General features: G+C 46.7%; 1 protein-coding gene across 1 annotated transcript in view; it reads right to left on the bottom strand.

Annotated features, from left to right (window-relative positions):
- LOC126109849 (epidermal growth factor-like protein) overlaps window positions 1–20,051 on the bottom strand; it is a 137,017-nt gene extending 116,966 nt beyond the window's left edge. The window contains exon 1 of the mRNA XM_049914915.1: window positions 19,941–20,051. The gene's annotated coding sequence lies outside the window, so the exon portion shown is untranslated. The remainder of the gene's footprint in view (window positions 1–19,940) is intronic.
- Between the last annotated feature and the right edge of the window lie 589 nt (window positions 20,052–20,640).

Below are 20,640 nucleotides of genomic sequence, written 5' to 3'. Positions count from 1 at the left end.
TATATGCATGGGACATTGCATTTCAGAAATCGTTAGAGGATTCAATATTGCGAGAGTCACAGTGTGAAGAGAGTGCCGAGAATATCAGTGGCCGACGGCCTTCGCTTAACGACCCAGAGCAGTGGCGCTGCGTACAGCTGTCAATGCTAACAGACAAGCAACACTGCGTGAAATAACCGCAGAAATCAATTTGGGACGTACGACGAACGCATCCGGCAAGACTGCGCGCACACGACCGACGCGATTGCCATTTCTAACAGCACTAGATCGCCTGCAGCGCCTCTGCTGGGCTCGTGCTCATATCTGTAGGACCCTAGACGACTCGAAAATCGTGGCCTGGTATGATTTCAGTTCGTACGAGCTGACGGTAGGGCTCGAGTTTTACGCTCACTAATATTTTTTAACAATTTATGTTGATCACCAGCTGCCACACAGTCGCGTATACAAACAGTGATCCAATACTGTCAAATGTTTTTTATTCCAGTCTTTGATCACAATATGAATTCTTTAGACGATGACCGGTTTCAGTCCGTAATGACCATCCTCCGATCTTTTTTTACACCGTGTCCTGAAGTGATAAGGCCATAATGGCATCGTCAAAACGTATAAACATAATCAGCACAGCATCGTCACACAGATCTGTGCTGATTATATGTTTTGACGATGCCATTATGGCCTTATCACTTCAGGACACGGTGTAAAAAAAGATCGGAGGATGGTCATTACGGACTGAAACCGGTCATCGTCTAAAGAATTCATATTGTGATCAAAGACTGGAATAAAAAAACAATTGACTTATTTTGATGGACCTTGACAAAAGCACGACGAGACGAAATTCTGCAAAGCAGTCGCAAACAGCCGTTTTTAAAAGTGGCCGATTACCCAGAGCTGAACGAAACGGTTTGAGGTAGTGTTGCTGAGTTGGAATTTATGACATCGTAACAGAAATCATCCAACGGGAACATGCTTGGGAAATTTCCATTTCTTCAGAGCACCGTTTCTTTAAACTCTCTACGTAAACAAACTGCTTGGCAAATTTCTGAGCTGCCAGTGGGTTAACAACACCAGACTACAAATTTCAAAAGAACAGTAACATAGAATCTCAACACAGCCATCTAGAGGCCGTTGTAAAACTTTGAACGCTCTCGTTGTTTAGGCCTATGTTCACTCGCGAAGCTTATTTAACGATAGCAATACTAACGCATTTTCCATAACGCATGTTTTACCGGGGGCAAATTTATGCCCTTCACAAAAATATTAAAAATGGACAAATTTCGTTAATTAATGTTGTTATTAAGAAAGTAGTTTTTAAATAAGGACTGATGTATAAGTAGGGTTCAAAATCTGAAAATATGTTTCAGCACAATCTTAGCAATACTAACGCAATTTCCGTAATGTATACAAAGAGATGTGGCGTACTTGTAGTACCCCGAAAATATGAATATAACATTTGTTGCGAAAAGTCAGTTTCACTACTATGACCTGAATATTTGGTTTTACGTTATACTTGAAACAACTACGGAATCTAGTGTAATAAATCGTTAAAAACCATTTTTTTTCAGAATGTTAATATCTAATGCACATGACCAGTTTACAATATTTGCAAAGGCGCACTTAAATTCCCCCCCTCCCCCCCCCCCCCTGTTATTGAGAGTTAAGCATACATGGCAACAAAGGATGCCCACACCCTTCTACCCTTCTATCGATTCCGTGATTCTGATAAATCTACTGATCGGTGTCAGAAGTGATGTCTTCGGAACTCGCTAGCAGCACACGGTCGTCAGTGAGTCCGCACCTCTAACGGCAGTTGCCGATGACGCGCCAGGGAACATTCCGTCTCGCTTTCGTTAGCACCACACTTTCTCGACACCACTCAGAGACATCGCTATCCTGCAGCCCAACCGAGAAACCTATTTTAGAAGTGCGTTTGCTCGTGCTATCAGCCTTTATTCTTTGCTCGCCCGTCCTGCATCGCCCAGTTATAGCAATTCTGTAAGGCAGGAATAGGAATAAACTGTATCGCTAAACCAACTCTACTGCCAGAGCCACATAACGATCTGTCGTGGAATGTACTCCACTGTCGAATATCAGCCTCCCCCCTCCTTTCTCGTCGCGGTCATTACGCGCAAAGTACAGGGGAGAGTCAGAAAGAAAGAAAGAAAGAAAGAAAGAACAGAGTTCAACTGGTTACTACAGACAAACTGTGGACAACAGACATATTTCGCATGTCACTGGGTAGAGGAAGATATGAAGTCTTATGTTCGCACAGACATTGTACCATACGCCAACGTATGATACGTTTGTAAGCAGGCTGTTTAGGTTTTTATACTGGTAACGCCACGTAGCGCTCTGTATGAAAATCACTGGCTGTGCTGTGTGCAGTGTGTGGCTGGTTTGCATTGTTGGAATATTCGCTACTGTAGTGTTGGGCTGTTGGCTGTTAACAGCGCGTAGCGTTGCGCAGTTGGAGGTGAGCCGCCAGCAGTGGTGGATGTGGGGGGGGGGGAGGGGAGATGCCGGAGTTTTGAGAGCGGATGACAGTAAATTTGTAAGACTGGATGTCATGAACTGATTATATATATATATATATATATATATATATATATATATATTACTCCTGGAAATTGAAATAAGAACACCGTGAATTCATTGTCCCAGGAAGGGGAAACTTTATTGACACATTCCTGGGGTCAGATACATCACATGATCACACTGACAGAACCACAGGCACGTAGACACAGGCAACAGAGCATGCACAATGTCGGCACTAGTACAGTGTACATCCACCTTTCGCAGCAATGCAGGCTGCCATTCTCCCATGGAGACGATCGTAGAGATGCTGGATGTAGTCCTGTGGAACGGCTTGCCATGCCATTTCCACCTGGCGCCTCAGTTGGACCAGCGTTCGTGCTGGACGTGCAGATCGCGTGAGACGACGCTTCATCCAGTCCCAAACATGCTCAATGGGGGACAGATCCGGAGATCTTGCTGGCCAGGGTAGTTGACTTACACCTTCTAGAGCACGTCGGGTGGCACGGGATACATGCGGACGTGCATTGTCCTGTTGGAACAGCAAGTTCCCTTGCCGGTCTAGGAATGGTAGAACGATGGGTTCGATGACGGTTTGGATGTACCGTGCACTATTCAGTGTCCCCTCGACGATCACCAGTGGTGTACGGCCAGTGTAGGAGATCGCTCCCCACACCATGATGCCGGGTGTTGGCCCTGTGTGCCTCGGTCGTATGCAGTCCTGATTGTGGCGCTCACCTGCACGGCGCCAAACACGCATACGACCATCATTGGCACCAAGGCAGAAGCGACTCTCATCGCTGAAGACGACACGTCTCCATTCGTCCCTCCATTCACGCCTGTCGCGACACCACTGGAGGCGGGCTGCACGATGTTGGGGCGTGAGCGGAAGACGGCCTAACGGTGTGCGGGACCGTAGCCCAGCTTCATGGAGACGGTTGCGAATGGTCCTCGCCGATACCCCAGGAGCAACAGTGTCCCTAATTTGCTGGGAAGTGGCGGTGCGGTCCCCTACGGCACTGCGTAGGATCCTACGGTCTTGGCGTGCATCCGTGCGTCGCTGCGGTCCGGTCCCAGGTCGACGGGCACGTGCACCTTCCGCCGACCACTGGCGACAACATCGATGTACTGTGGAGACCTCACGCCCCACGTGTTGAGCAATTCGGCGGTACGTCCACCCGGCCTCCCGCATGCCCACTATACGCCCTCGCTCAAAGTCCGTCAACTGCACATACGGTTCACGTCCACGCTGTCGCGGCATGCTACCAGTGTTAAAGACTGCGATGGAGTTCCGTATGCCACGGCAAACTGGCTGACACTGACGGCGGCGGTGCACAAATGCTGCGCAGCTAGCGCCATTCGACGGCCAACACCGCGGTTCCTGGTGTGTCCGCTGTGCCGTGCGTGTGATCATTGCTTGTACAGCCCTCTCGCAGTGTCCGGAGCAAGTATGGTGGGTCTGACACACCGGTGTCAATGTGTGGTTTTTTCTCATTTCCAGGAGTGTATATATATATATATATAATGATTTTTGAACACTATAAAGGCAAATACATTGTTTGTTGTCTATCAAAATCTTTCATTTGCTAACTATGTCTATCAGTAGTCAGTGCCTTCAGTAGTTTGAATCTTTTATTTAGCTGGCAGTAGTGGCGCTCGCTGTATTGCAGTAGTTCGAGTAACGAAGATTTTTGTGAGGTAAGTGATTCATGAAAGGTATAGATTATTGTTAGTCAGGGCCATTCTTTTGTAGGGATTTTTGAAAGTCAGATTGCGTTGCGCTAAAAATATTGTGAGTCAGTTTTAGTGTTGATCAGAATAAGTAAAGAGAGTAATGTCGGAGTACGTTCAGTTTTGCTCAGCTGTTTGAAAAGCAAATAATGTAAGAGGTTTATCAGCACAGTAATTCATAAATTTTTCTAAGGCGGACGTTTCAGACATCGCGAGAGAGCAGCATGCGGCGCTCCGCGGAACTCACGGGCTTCGAACGTGGTCAGACGATTGGAACTCACTTGCCATACGTCTGTACGCGAGATTTCCACACTTCCAAACATCCCCAGGTCCACTGTTTCCGATGTGATAGTGAAGTGGAAACGTGAAGGGACACGTACAGCACAAAAGCGTACAGCAGACCTCGTCTGTTGACTGATAGGAGACCGCCGACAGTTGAAGAGGGTCGTAAAGTGTAATGAGCAGACATCTGTCCAGACCATTACACTGAAAAACCAATCTGCGCCAGGATCCACCGGAAGTACGAGTACTATGACAGTTAGGTGGGAGGTGAGAAAACTTGGATTTCATGGTCCAGCGGCTGCTCATAAGCCACACATCACGCCGGTAAATGCCGAACTACGCCTCGCCTGGTGTAAGGAGCGCAAACATTGGACGACTGAACAGTGGCAAAACGTTGCGTGGAGTGACGAATCACGGTACACAATGTGGCGATCCGATGGCAGGGTATCGATATGGCGAATCCCCGGGGAATGTCATCTGCCAACGTGTGTGGTGCCAACAGTAAAATTCGGAGGCGGTGGTGTTATGGTGTGGTCGTGTTTTTCATGGAGTGGTCTTGAACGCCTCGTTGTTTTGCGTGACACTATCAAAGCACAGGCCTACATTGATGTTTTAAGCACCTTCTTGCTTCCCACTGTTGAAGAGCAATTCGGTAATGGCGTTTGCATCTTTCAACACCTGTTCATAATGCACGGCCTGTGGCGGAGTGTTTACACAACGATAACATCCCTGTAATGGACTGGCCTGCCCAGAGTCCTGACCTGAATCCTATAGAACACCTTTGGGGTGTTTTGGAACGCCGACTTCGTGCCAGGTTTCTGCGACCTACATCGATACCTCTCCTCAGTGCAGCACTCCGTGAAGAATGGGCTGCCATTCCCCAAGAAACTTTCCAGCACCTGATTGAAAGTATGCCTGTGAGAGTGGAAGCTGTCATCAAGGCTAAGGGTGGGCCAGCACCATATTGAATTCCAGCATTACCGATGGAGGGCGTCACGAAGTTGTAAGTCATTTTCAGCCAGGTGTCCGGATAATTTTCATCATGTAGTGTGCGTTGCACTCGAAAAATGGATTGACTTCGCTCAAATTCCAACACACAAAGTGATGTAGTCGCCATGTTGCAACAAACGGCAGCGTAGCCGTGCCAAAACTTTGAACCTTCCTCTATCCAACGACATGCGCAATGTGTCTTTCTATTTCTTATAGTTTGTCTGTAATAAACAGTTAAAATTCTCTCCTTTTTCTTTTGAATTACCCTGTATTTATAAGGAAGTAATAAACGCATGCGCGCGGAATATCAACAGTATATCTCGATGATGTGCAACGCCTCTCCCGCAGTTTCTGCCACTGGAGGCAGTTGGTCATCAATTTAAACGCTACCGCGTACACAAAGCTACACCGTGACAAAGTGTGCCGCTCTTTTTTTGGTCTTTCTCTACAGCTGGTGTGCCCATCGGTCCGAGGATTGGTTTGAACAAATTCTCCACGCTAGTTTATCCTGGTCAAGACTCTTCATCTCTGCATTACTACTTCAACTTACATCCGCTTGAAAGTACTTAATCTAAAATTTTTACCCCACACTTCCTTCCACAACTAAACTGATGATTGCTCGATGCCTCTGAATATGTCCTATCAACCGATCCTTTCTCGTAGTCAGTTTATACCAGGTATCGGTATGCTTGCGACAGCATGCGTGCCTTACACAATGAAGCGCCGAAGAAACTTGTATAGGCACGCGTATTCAAATACAGAGATATTTAAACAGGCAGAATATGGCGCTGCGATCGGTCCTATATAAGACAACAAGTGTCTGGCGCAGTTGTTAGACCGACCACTACTGCTACAATGGCAGGTTATCAAGATTTGACTGACTGAACGTTCCGTTACAGCCAGCGCACGAGCGATGGGACACAGCATCTCCCAGGTAGCGATGAAGTGGGAATTTTCCCGTACGACCATTTTACGAGTGTACCGCGAATATCGGGGATGTGGTAAACATCGAATCTGCGATATCTCTACGGCAGGAAAAAGATCATGCAAGAACGGGAAGACCGACTACTGAAGAGAATCTTTCAACGTGACGGAAGCTCAATCTTTACGCAGATTGCTGCAGATTTCAATGCTGGGATATCAACAAGTGTCAGAGTGCGAACCATTCAACGAAGCATCATCGATGTGGGCCTTAGGAGCCGAAGGCCCACTCGTGTACCCTTGATGACTGGGCCCATCAACACCAATACTGGACGGTTGATGACTGGAAACATGTTGCCTGGTCGGACGAGTCTCGTTTCAAATTTTATCGAGCGGATGGTCGTGTACGAGTGTGCAGACAACCTCATGCATCCTTGGACCACGCCTTTCACCAGGGGACTGTTCAATCTGGTGGGGGCTCTGTAATGGTGTGGTGCGTGTAAAGGTGGAGTGATATACGACTATGACAGGTGACACGTACGTAAGCATCCTGCCTGATCACCTGCATCCATTCACGTCCTTTGTGCACTCCGACGGACTTTGGCAATTCCAGCAAGACAATGCGACCCTCACACATCCAGAATTGGTACAAAGTGGCTCCAGGAACACACTTCTGAGTATAAACATTTCCGCTGACCACCAAACTCCCCAGCCATGAACATTATTGAGCATATCTGGGATGCCTGGCAACGTGGTGTTCAGAAGAGATCTGCACCCCCCCCCCCCCCCCCCCCCGTACTCTTACGGATTTATGGACAGCCCTGCAATATTGATGATGACGTGATGACGTTTGGTTTGTGGGGCGCTCAACTGCGTGGTTATCAGCGCCCGTACAATTACCCAGTCTTTGCTCAGTCCAATTTCGCCACTTTCCTGGATGATGATGAAATGATGAGGACAACACCCAGTCATCTCGAGGCAGGTGAAAATCCCTGACCCCGCCGGGAATCGAACCCGGGACCCCGTGCTCGGGAAGCGAGAACGCTACCGAGAGACCACGAGCGGCGGACACCTGCAATATTCATGGTGTCAGTTCCCTCCAGTACTACTACAGACATCAAACGAGTCCGTGCCACGTCGTGTTACGGCACTTCTGCGTCCTCGCGAGGGTCCTACACGATATTAGGCAGGTATACCAGTTCCTTTCACTCTTCAGCGTATAATGCCGCCGTGTACCAGTATACGGGGCGAGACAGGCCACAAAAAATGTGCAGAACTACTCAGTATGGCGACGTGGTCTGATTTGCCCACGGTTAGTACACGAAGCTTGTTCCCGGACAAAATCTTGCAGAGAAAACGCCTCATCACTTTGCAGTTTTCGTAGCCACCGATACGAGAAGTGTAACCTTTCTTGAACGTCGCTGCCATGAAGCTGTTGAAGGATTGAAGTGTAGAATGGGATTAAATGCGTCGGGATCCAGCGTTCGCAAAACATTCCTTTGGCTGATCTCACTCCGACATTCCAACTGCCTCGTTATAGGAATGGGAGACACCAACAGTTTAAAACCGATACCGGTACCTTAGTCCCGTATAACAGGTGTTTTTCGGTATTTGTCTGGTCTCTGTTGTACCAGATTTTTTTGTTGTTGTAATAACCGAGTCAAAAAAGCCGAAATATCAATTAGCCATAATAACAGTGCTAAAAGCCTTTGTTTTAAATAACCCTTTCTTAAGAATTAAGTAATGTTATAAGTAAAGTTTGCGTTATGTTGAAATATTGTGTTATTACAGAAAATGAGAAAAGCAATGAGTGCTGCTTTAATAAAAACAGCGACAAAAACGAGCAACAAACACATGGCATAAGACCTTAAGTGGAACAGGATTGCTGATACAGTAATGTCCCTGTCGCCGAGTGTCGTGTGGCTTAAGCTACGCGTGCCCTAGCAGCGCGCAAGCCTCCCCTCCCCCCCCCCCCTCCCTCCCTGACTTACAATTACTCTACACGGCAGTTTCTCAGTCTTCGCCGGACATCCGCTGTACTGCAGAACAGCAGCTAGTCTAGTCTAGAAATATTTCTACCAACTGACGTAGCAATGAAATACTATCCTTCATTTGCTTTAAAAGACAAAAGATTTGTATGCCATTTCTGTAAAATAATAAAAGAGCAAGGAGACTGTGATAATAGTTATAAATTAAAAACTTATCCACTCTTCATCCATAATGCACAATAAAAATAGTAACTAGCTGATCTCTTACTTGTGTCTACATAATATGCCTTTATGTGCAAGTAACTCCTGGAAACCGACGAATTAACGTGAAAAATAGACTTCTTCAACCTCAGTTTTCACCCTCCAGCACTGACTAATGCCCAAATAGTGCTATAACCCCCCAATTGTAACAAGATTTTTGAGCACGGTTTCAAAAAATTTATGCCAGTTGGAGGATCTGACAATTCTTTCTAGTATTGAATCACTTACCACTTTTCGAGAATAGCTGAAAAGAGTGGACGGACAAAGGTTTCTTATATTTTCTTATTTACTTTAATATTTTTATTCTGTGTGTCTTGAAACTGAAAGCGTCAAAAATTTTCAATCTTTGTTCGATCTCTACGTTTATTACACGAAAAATTATGAACAAAAAAAATGGAAACTCTGTTACTTCAGAAACCGGTTATTTAGCGCCGTTTCAAAAATCAGACTAAACTGGCGTGGAAAAAACCAATATAACCGAAAACGGGCTGTTTCAGCAGGAACTGCCATCGCTATTTCGTGGTGGCGTCTGCACTGTGTTTTACCGCTGCTGAAAAGTTAGTTCCATCTCGCTCATCGTTTGCTGTTCTTTTTCGTTGACTTATTGTTTACACTTAAAATTTCTCGTGCATTTTAAATAACGTTTGCTTAGACAGATCTACAGGGCTATGCTCAACCGTGGGACTGATCTTATCAGTTACACGTCATTCGCGCTGAACGAAAACCATATCCGCCTTTTCAACTGTGGTACACACTGTGTAAGCCTGAAAGTATTCAGCAGCAACGTGTCGGATCGCTACAACAGCAGAGCGCGGACTGTTGGTCGCCTAATGCATCTGTAAACACACCAGTCGTGCGTGAGTCACGTGTTTCTCGCGCATCTGGTACAGTGCACAACAGACGCGTCTGGGATCTTTTCTCTTCTAACACCATCGCCTTACCTCATGCAGAATTTCGCTATTCATCTGCCATCGCCAAGGATGGCAGGCATATGGAACATGTCATAACCTACATATCTATTTGTAGTGACGTTTACACGTTGAATAAAGTGTGTATGCGCACCGTAGTTTGTAACTAATTTACCTTTTCTTTCACGTAGTTCAATAATTGTCGACCTGTAAACCCACAAAATTTATTTATTTATTTTTTTTGGTTGTGGTTTTAGGGCGCAAAACTGCTACGGTCATTAGCGCCCGGTCCGGGACTTAAGAAACAGTAAAAAACCTAAAATAGAAACCAGCAGCAGCGGGAACGAAAGGCATAAAATTGGAGAAACTAAAAGCAGAAGGAAGGCTTAAAAGGGGTTGGTTATCCCAAAAAAAAAAACTTCAAATGACTGACGTCATTTCACTGGCACGAAAGAACTCTAGTACGCGATGGGCCGATCGCGTGTCATCTGCTAAAATTGACGATATGTCAGGCGACAGCTGTAGAATGGCGCGTAACGGAGTAAAATAGGGGCACTCAATTAAAAGGTGTCTTACCGTCCACAGCTGAGAGCAGTGGGGACAGAGTGGGGGAGGATCGCCGCTTAAAAGATGTCGATGGCTAAAAAGACAGTGCCCGATCCGGAGTCTAGTTAAAATTACCTCCTCCCGACGACGCGTTCGGGAGGAAGCGGTCCAAGCACAAGGAAGAGTTTTCACGTCCCGCAATTTATTTTGGGGAAGTGTCGTCCAGTGCGCGTGCCATAAATGAACAACACGACGACATAAAACGCTCCGTAGATCGGCGACGGGAATCGATGGAATAGCTGGCCGAAGAAGAGAGACTGCAGCCTTGGCTGCAATATCGGCCGCCTCATTTCCGCAGATACCAACGTGTCCCGGGAGCCAGAGGAACGCCACCGAGACGCCCCTCAGGTGGAGCAAGCGCAGACAGTCCTGAATCCGGCGGACCAGAGGGTGCACAGGGTAAAGAGCTTGGAGACTGAGGAGAGAGCTGAGAGAATCGGAGCAGATAACGTACTGTATCCGCTGATGGCGGCGGATGTAGTGGACAGCCCGGAGAACAGCGTAAAGCTCCGCAGTATAGACCGAACACTGGTCGGGAAGCCGAAAGTGATTTGGGGTGTCGCCAACAACATAGGCACTCCCTACACCTAACGATGTTTTCGAGCCATCGGTGTAAATAAATGTGGCTTCCGTCATTTGTGCACATAGAGCAGCAAATGCCCGACGATAAACAAGTGAAGGGGTACCATCCTTGGGAAATCGACAAAGGTCACGGAGCAGGCAGATCCGGGGACGGAGCCAAGGCGGTGCTGTACCCCAAGTTGTCAAGAAGTTTTTAGGAAAGCGGAAGGAAAGAGAATGGAGCAGTTGACGGAAGCGGACTCCCGGTGGTAGTAGGGAGGAGGGGCGGCCTGCATACCCTACATCAAAGGAGGCGTCGAAAAATATGTCATGGGCTGGATTAGCATGCATGGAAGACAGATGGCTGGCATAACGACTCAGAAGGACTGCTCGCCGATTGGACAGCGGAGGTTCAGCAGTCTCAACCCACAAAATGTTTTGCATCACCCCTGTTCCTAGAACTCCTGAAGTTAAACCTTGACTGTGGATGTTGTATCACAGACAGTCCCTTTGACTGTTCGGAGATGTCACTAAACCCGCCCAAAGATGTAAACAACCATACATGAGCAGCGCCTATTAGACGGAGATCCGACGGCCGATCAGTTGCAGTCATTCCACAACGAACGAGGTACATGGCTCGTGTTGTCTGTTGTTCAACCATGCGTAGGCGGTCAATACCGCGGTTAGATCGCGTCCGCATTGTTACTATGTGCCAGGAAGGGCTCTCAACAAGGGAAGTATCCAGGTGTCTCTGAGTGAACCAAAGCGATGTTGTTCGGAAATGGATGAGATACAGAGACAGGAACTGTCGATGACATGCCGCGCTCAGGCCGCCCAAGGGCTACTGCTGCAGTGGATGACCGCTACGTATGGATTATGCCTCGGAGGAACCTTGACAGCAACGCCACCATGTTGAATAATGCTTTTCGTGCAGCCACAGGACGTCGTGTTACGACTCAAACTGGGCGCAATAGGCTGCATGGCGAGGTCCATGTTTGCAACCACGACACCATCCAGCGCGGTACAGATGGTCCCAACAACATGCCGAATGGAGCGCTCAGGATTGGCATCACGTTCTCTTCACCGATGAGTGTCGCACATGCCTTCAACCACACAATCGTCGGAGACTTGTTTGGAGGCAACATGGTCAGGCTGAACGCCTTAGTCACACTGTCCAGAGAGTGCAGCAAGGTGGAGGTTCCCTGCTGGTTTGGGGTGTCATTATGTGGAGCCGACGTATGCCGCTGGTGGTCATGGAAGGCGCCGTAACGGCTGTACGATACTTGAATGGAATAGTGCAACTATATTGGTAGCATACTGGCGAGACATTCTTCTTCGTGGACGACAATTCGCGCTCCCATCGTGCACATCTTGTGAATGACTTCTTTCAGGATAGCGACATCGCTCGACTAGAGTGGCCAGCATGTTCTCCAGACATGAACCCTGTCGAACATGCCTGGGATAGATTGAAAACGGCTATTTATGGACGACGTGACCTACCAACCACTCTGAGGGATCTACGCCGAATCGCCGTTGAGGAGTGGGACAATCTGGACCAAAAGTGCGTTGATGAACTTGTGGATAGTATGCCACGACGAATACAGGCGTGGATCAATGCAAGAGGACGTGCTACTGCGTATTAGAGGATCTGGACCACCACCTCTGAAGGTCTCCTTGTATGGTGTTACAATGCAATGTGTGGTTTTCATGACTAATAAAAACGGCGGAAATGTACAGGTTCCGGAACTCTCGGAACCGAGGTGATGTAAAACATTGTTTGATGTCTGTAATTCGCAGATGCTCCATAGAACCATCTTCAGAGCTATGTTTCGGTTATTCCGCTCTCGAACTGCAGGTGGAAAAAATGCACGTCCAGATCTTTCCACGCGAGATCAGATTTCTCTTACTTTATACAAGCGTGATGCCCGTTCTTTCGGACGCTCTTTAGAGCATGTGCGAAAGCACATACACAATTTTGAACTAGAAGCCGTATGGATTAAGACAGAAAGCGTGACATTCAGCAGCCATTATGAATTAAGACAGACTGGAATTTCAGACGTTGGCTGCAAGCGGGCATCAATTGAAATCAATAGGGAAGTTGAAAATTAGTGCCGGACCGGGGGTTCGAACCCGGGTTTCTAGGCAGATGCTCTGACCACTGCTCCACATGGACACAGTGGTCAACGCAAGTGCTCGGACTAGCACGCCCCCTGTCAGACCCAAATTCCCAACTTATCCGCACACTACTGACATAGCGCCCATTATCCCCACAACTCGCGGCATTTCGCAGTTCCAGTAAGAGATCGAGCCTGCTGGGCATCTGCACTGAAGAGATGGTCGGTCGTCTAGCCTTAATTATACGTATGTGTGTGGTCAGAGCATCTGTATAGTGGGCAGGAGAACGGGTTCGATTCCCGGTCCGGCAGAAATTTTCAAATTTCCCCGCTGACTTCAATCACTACCCGCTTGCAGCCAATGTCTGTAATTCCTCTGTGTTTTCTCTTATTCTGTCACGATGGACATTTCATCCCATATAGGTGGGAGCCAACAAAATGTTTTCGAATTGGGAGGAAGTTGACCATTGAAATTAATTGTAAAGATTTCGCCACAAAGGGAAACGGCTTTGTTTTAATGGTTACCATTCTTTGAACTTTTTCGACGTCTTCTGTTAGTCGCATCCGGTAAGTATTCCACATACCGCGGAAGATACTCCAGAAGAGGAACAGAGTTGTGCGGGGACAGACCAGTCTGGAGAGCTGTATCAAATCAGTCTTCGGACTTAAAACAACAACACAATGACGACGACGACACCTACTAATCCCGTTGGAAATGGCTATAAGCAGCAATACACTAAGAACAATAAAGGAGACGAGAATGGGTAAAAGACAGAGGTATAAACATCGGAGATTCTAGATTGAAAATGAGTCTCAAATACACTCCTGGAAATTGAAATAAGAAAACCGTGAATTCATTGTCCCAGGAAGGGGAAATTTTATTGACACATTCCTGGGGTCAGATACATCACATGATCACACTGACAGAACCACAGGCACATAGACACAGGCAACAGAGCATGCACAATGTCGGCACTAGTACAGTGTATATCCACCTTTCGCAGCAATGCAGGCTGCTGTTCTCCCATGGAGACGATCGTAGAGATGCTGGATGTAGTCCTGTGGAACGGCTTGCCATGCCATTTCCACCTGGCGCCTCAGTTGGACCAGCGTTCGTGCTGGACGTGCAGACCGCGTGAGACGACGCTTCATCCAGTCCCAAACATGCTCAATGGGGGACAGATCCGGAGATCTTGCTGGCCAGGGTAGTTGACTTACACCTTCTAGAGCACGTTGGGTGGCACGGGATACATGCGGACGTGCATTGTCCTGTTGGAACAGCAAGTTCCCTTGCCGGTCTAGGAATGGTAGAACGATGGGTTCGATGACGGTTTGGATGTACCGTGCACTATTCAGTGTCCCCTCGACGATCACCAGTGGTGTACGGCCAGTGTAGGAGATCGCTCCCCACACCATGATGCCGGGTGTTGGCCCTGTGTGCCTCGGTCGTATGCAGTCCTGATTGTGGCGCTCACCTGCACGGCGCCAAACACGCATACGACCATCATTGGCACCGAGGCAGAAGCGACTCTCATCGCTGAAGACGACACGTCTCCATTCGTCCCTCCATTCACGCCTGTCGCGACACCACTGGAGGCGGGCTGCACGATGTTGGGGCGTGAGCGGAAGACGGCCTAACGGTGTGCGGGACCGTAGCCCAGCTTCATGGAGACGGTTGCGAATGGTCCTCGCCGATACCCCAGGAGCAACAGTGTCCCTAATTTGCTGGGAAGTGGCGGTGCGGTCCCCTACGGCACTGCGTAGGATCCTACGGTCTTGGCGTGCATCCGTGCGTGGCTGCGGTCCGGTCCCAGGTCGACGGGCACGTGCACCTTCCGCCGACCACTGGCGACAACATCGATGTACTGTGGAGACCTCACGCCCCACGTGTTGAGCAATTCGGCGGTACGTCCACCCGGCCTCCCGCATGCCCACTATACGCCCTCGCTCAAAGTCCGTCAACTGCACATACGGTTCACGTCCACGCTGTCGCGGCATGCTACCAGTGTTAAAGACTGCGATGGAGCTCTGTATGCCACGGCAAACTGGCTGACACTGACGGCGGCGGTGCACAAATGCTGCGCAGCTAGCGCCATTCGACGGCCAACACCGCGGTTCCTGGTGTGTCCGCTGTGCCGTGTGTGTGATCATTGCTTGTACAGCCCTCTCGCAGTGTCCGGAGCAAGTATGGTGGGTCTGACACACCGGTGTCAATGTGTTCTTTTTTCCATTTCCAGGAGTGCATTTATTTTTCGCTGATGCTTTAGTGGTCACGAGTAAGACTAAGGAAGCAACAGCATATTCAGCAGGAAAACTACACAATATATCAGCAAGGTAAACCTTCAGATATTTTACGAGAAAAATCATTATTTTGAAAATGCGCATGGAATTACAAGGAAAGTTCCACTAAAGGCGGAATGTGAAACGAACTTACAGATCGCACTGCTACAAGAGTCTAAGATCCAGCCACGTTCCAAACGCAGTCATGTGGAACCATAGTGCAAAAAAAGTGATATAGCACAATGCTAAACCACGACACTGCAAAACAGATCTTTTACAGCTAACACTAACGTTTCAAACACCGTAGCTGTTTGACGGCTCTCCAGGCTACAGAACCTGAAAAATAGGAGCGAAAAAAATCTTAGGAAAATTTAGGGTTATCCACATGAAAGCGGAGTTTGGATAACACCGGGAACATCTTATCTGTATACGCTAACAAATTCACTAACGCAGTGACAGGAGACGCTTTAAATTCGTCGGCCACTCAACACTATTCATTCAAAAAAGTCAATATCAGCTGGCCAGAAGTCTCAAGGCACTATGTTGTGCACTTTTACGACCGCCCGACATTCCTGTTCCACTAGCAAATGGAGCGAAGGAAAAAACGAGTGTGTATACGCTTCCGTAAGATCTTTCTCTTACCTTGTCTTCGAAGTCCTGACGCGAGATGTATCTTGGGCACAGTACGATTGTTCTGCAGTCTGTCGCAAAACCCAGTTCCCTAGACGTTTTCGTCTGCCCTCCAGGGATTAGTAATTCAGTTCACGAATTATCTCCGTAATGCTGCTGTGATGGCAGATCCTAGCTGTAACAAAACTAGCAGCCTGCCGCTGAATTGCTTCGATCTCTTTCTTTAACCCGACCTGGTGGCGATCCCGAACACTCAACCAGTAATCGAGAATGGGCCAAACAAGCGTTCCACGATCAGATGATAGGAAGGAAAAATCAATGAAATCACTGCAAGATTCCGGGACGACTTGTAAACAACACGATACCGCGCCGACAGACCGATGACGTCATTAACATGGCGGAGATACAAGTCTCAGGAAATGACCATTAGATGAGGTCACAAACGACACGAACACACAAGTAATACGAACCTCCACAGGCGGAGAGATTTTTGGATGGAGATGTTCAAGTTACTATGGCCACCTGGAAAAATTATCAAAAATTTGAAATATGAGCACACAGTCGAAAAATATAGGGCTTTACCAGGGGCGTGACTTTAACTATGGGCTATGCAATGTGTAAGGAAAGACTGCTCTCAACCAATCTGCCACCTAATCTAGACCATAGGCCACCCTACGTAGCAGTGTATCTCCACGAACTAAAAAAAGAAAAGTAGGGTGAGTATAGCTCACTCCAGTACATTCGTCATTTCCAGTAGACTTTTATAGGTATAGTATACAACAAGAGGCATGCAACCCGCATAAACTAAACAACCTTGTTAAAGAACACGAACGATACACAAGAAAATCATCGCGAACGCTGACTACGTAGCACATACGCCACTCAAGAAAATTCACCATTGGCTCGCCTTGCTATCTAAGGCTGCTACAAACTTGAACGGACGAGAATTTACAATTACAAATGAAATGATTGAAATGATTGCTTGTACCAAAAACGCAAAATAACACATTCACAATCGCAGAATACACTGTCAAATCTCTCTATAATGCTGCACGACTTTACAAAATTGGACAGAAACGTGAATTTTCTGCCGTACCATCTAGAACCACATTTTTGTCCAATTTTGGTATGTTGCACCCCACCATAAATCGGTATGCCCAGTCTTTATTTTAGTGTTTGGTGTTCTAAGATTACGAATGTATTATTTAATATGTCTAGTATTAGCCAATAATTTCTGTGACAATTTTACATTTTTTGCTGATTATCTTTGAACAATATTATGCACAACACCTTGTTATTTATGCTAAACAATGAGCCAATAACCCTAAAGCTAGATCGATAAAATACGCAAGTAAGTTGTGAAAGTGTCTGATTTTTCCATATTACAGTGGAACCCCGTTTATCCATCCTTCATTAATGCAAGTCTCTGGTTCATCGGGATCGATATTTCATTTTTTAAGTGCAGTGACTGTACAGTATTTTACATTCCGGAAATAACAGCGTCAACAATCGTCGGTGACAATCATTAAATTCGGCCAACCGCCTGACTAGGTGTCGGTTAACAAGTTAACACTTGAGTGGTAAAGTGGTACAGCGTTGTTTTGCCTCCGTTAGCTGCGAGTGTAAAGTGCATCAGAGAGAGGGAAGGTGTCTGTGTCCATAGGAGAAAAGTTGTATGCACTATGGTCACGGGTCTGTGAGGCCACTGACGCAATTTGCACATTCAACAAAGAAACTGGTTACAGAAAATCGTTAAGTGGTTCTCTGCAAATGGGCTCTCATTAAACTTTGACAAAACACAGTATATACAGTTCCACACAGTATATGGAATAACACCATTAATAAATATAGACTTCGATCAGAAATCGGTGGCTAAGATAGAATAGTCAAAATTTCTAGGTGTATGCATTGATGAGGAACTGGAAAAAACACACTGAGGATCTGCTACTTATGCTATTAGTGTCATTGCAAATTTTGGCGATATACATCTGAGTAAATTAGCTTACCACGCCTATTTTCATTCTCTGCTTTTGTATGGCATCATATTCTGGGGTAACTCAGCATTGAGTAAAAGAGTATTCATTGCACAAAAGCGTGTAATCAGAATAATTGCTGGAGCTCATCCAAGATCATCCTGCAGACCCTTATATAAAGAGCTAGAAATCTTCACTGGAGCCTCACAATATATATATTCACTTAAGAAATTTGTTATTAACAATCCGAACGAATTCAAAAGTAATAGCAGTGTACATGGCTACAACACTAGGAGAAAGGATCTTCACTACTCAAGGTTAAATCTACCTTTAGCTCAGAAGGGAGTAAAATATGCTGCCACAAAAGTCTTTGGTCACTTACCTAATAGCATCAAAAGTCTGACAGATAGCGATATAGCATTTAAAAGGAAATTAAAAGAATTTGTTAATGGCAACTCCTTCTACTCATTAGATGAATTTTTGGATACAGCAAGTGGGTAATTTCCCCAACCCTCACAAAAAAATTAAAAATATTAAGTGTCATGTAATATTTTGTGTAATGTAATATCTTGTATAGACACCTTTTACTAACCTGACTCGTTCCACATTATTACGAAGTGTCGTATTCATGATCTATGGAACAAATACTAATATAATCTAATCTGTCGACCAGTCAGAGTTCGTTTGAGGCTTTTGCGAACATTCCAGGGCGCCAGACATGTGTTTCATTGACGTGAATGACGATATAACATCTGATGACTTTCGCTGGTTGTTCGCCTGCAGACAATGTCGACAGTGATTGTAGATTAGCTGGCGAAGTTGGCGGCTCATTGTGAAGACGTTATGACAGTCACAGAGGCAGCAAAATAATGGTTTATTCGGAACCCCTTACGGAAATTACTTCGGCAGAACTAAAAGCAGGTGCTAGAATTCGGTTTATTGGGAGAACGCTGGAGTAGTGCAGTCAATCAACGAGTACAAAAGAAACAAACTTCCTGGCAGATTAAAAGTGTGTGCCGGCCCGAGAGTCGAACGGGAGAGCTTCTGTAAAGTTTGGAAGGTAGGAGACGAGGTACTGGCAGAAGTGAAGCTGTGAGGACGGCGCGTGAGTCGTGCTTGGGTAGCTCAGTTGGTAGAGCACTTGCTCGCGAAAGGCCAAGGTCCCGAGTTCGAGTCTCGGCCCGGCACACAGTTTTAATCTGCCAGGAAGTTTCATATCAGCGCACACTCCGCTGCAGAGTGAAAATTTCATTCTGGAAACAAAAGAAACTGCTTACAAATCACTCCTGCGAACCATCCTAGAATATTGCTCAAGTGTGTGGGACCTGTACCATATAGGATTAACAGGGGGTATAGAACGTATATAGAGAAGGGCAGCGCGAATGGTCACAGGTTTGTCTGAACCGTGGGAGAGTCGCGGAGATATTGCAGGAACTTAAATGGCAGGCTCTTGAAGACAGACGTAAACTACCTCGAGAACCGGCTTTAAACGATTACTCTAGGGATATACCACAACCCCCTATATATCGCTCACAGAGGGATAGTGAGGATAATTACTGCACCCACAGAGGCAATTCAAACAATCATTCTTCCCATGCTCCATAGGTGAATGGAACAGGAAGGAACCCTAATAACTGGTACAATAGTTCGTACCCTCTGTCGTGCACGTCACGGCGGTTTGCAGAGTATAGATGTAGATGTAGAATCTGGCTACAAAGGAACGTACTGATCATTTTAGTGCATAAAACTCAATGTTCTTTTTAGTTATCCAGTCCCAACATGTGGAAATAATCTACACTCGTGAGTGTACATAAGAATAATGTGTTTGTTTGTGGCATTTAACCAAAGTCACAATTTTTTTTTTTAAATTTCCGGATTTTCGATAATCCAGATACCAACATACAGCCCTCCTGAAACGAGATTATCGTATGGCATTACTTCCCGGGAGACTCCCGTCTGTGTTACTTTGAGCTCTTAGTACAAGTCTTTGTACTCGACGACTGGCGCGTTACTGGAGACGAAATTATGAAGACAACACAAACACCCCGTTACCGAGCGAAGAAAATTTCGGTCCCATGTAGTCCGGATAAACGAGGTTCCTTCATACTGTTTATGTTTACGCAGGCCGTTACTAGACGCTGCAGGCGGAGGCCAGCGCTAACTTACCTTCTGCTTGGGCGACCTACGGAGCGAAGGCAGACGGCGAGAGAGAGAGATGTGAACACCGCGACGGACCGACAGCGACTGTAGCGGAGGCGACGCGGAGACAACCGAAGCCGCCTCTCTGCCATTGGCTGCAGCCGCCGCTCCTGCATTCCCATTGGCCGACGTCGCCGCAGCAAACAGCTGACGCACGGCGCGCGCATCTTCGAACAACTGCGTCTTCCGAGAAAGGAAGAGCCGGCGTTTGGAAAAATATGCGCGGTAGAGAGCTCTCGTTGCTAAGTCGCGAGGCTATCCTCAGGGGCATTTCCCGGAAGCTGCAGGGTCCAGAGGCCATTGGGTACTATATTGTTCGTGTCACCAGTCTCTGCCTATCACGCGCGAATATTTTCATCTCCACGCAAGCAGCCATCACAGCACCCTCAACAGCGGTTCTCAACCTGGAGTAATTACTCCCTGAAGGATGAAATGTAATTTCCTGTTGTTAAAAGATCATTACTGTAATCTCTATTTCTGAAGACTGTAATACTAATTACATAATCTACTAATTTTTTTTTAATTTTAATTAATTTATTTATTTTGCAAAAACAGCTTGTGCAACGAACGTGTGAACAGGAGCCTCCTCATATCGTCCACCCACTAACACATACTTCTACTTTGCACCATGCATTTATAACGGTAAAATTGGGACATGCAAGGTTAT

This window comes from Schistocerca cancellata, chromosome 12 (genome assembly GCF_023864275.1).
Source record: "Schistocerca cancellata isolate TAMUIC-IGC-003103 chromosome 12, iqSchCanc2.1, whole genome shotgun sequence".
NCBI classification, from domain to species: Eukaryota; Metazoa; Arthropoda; class Insecta; order Orthoptera; family Acrididae; genus Schistocerca; species Schistocerca cancellata.
The sequence above is the reverse complement of the archived record's forward strand: the minus strand, read 5'-3'. Positions and strand labels throughout refer to the sequence as shown.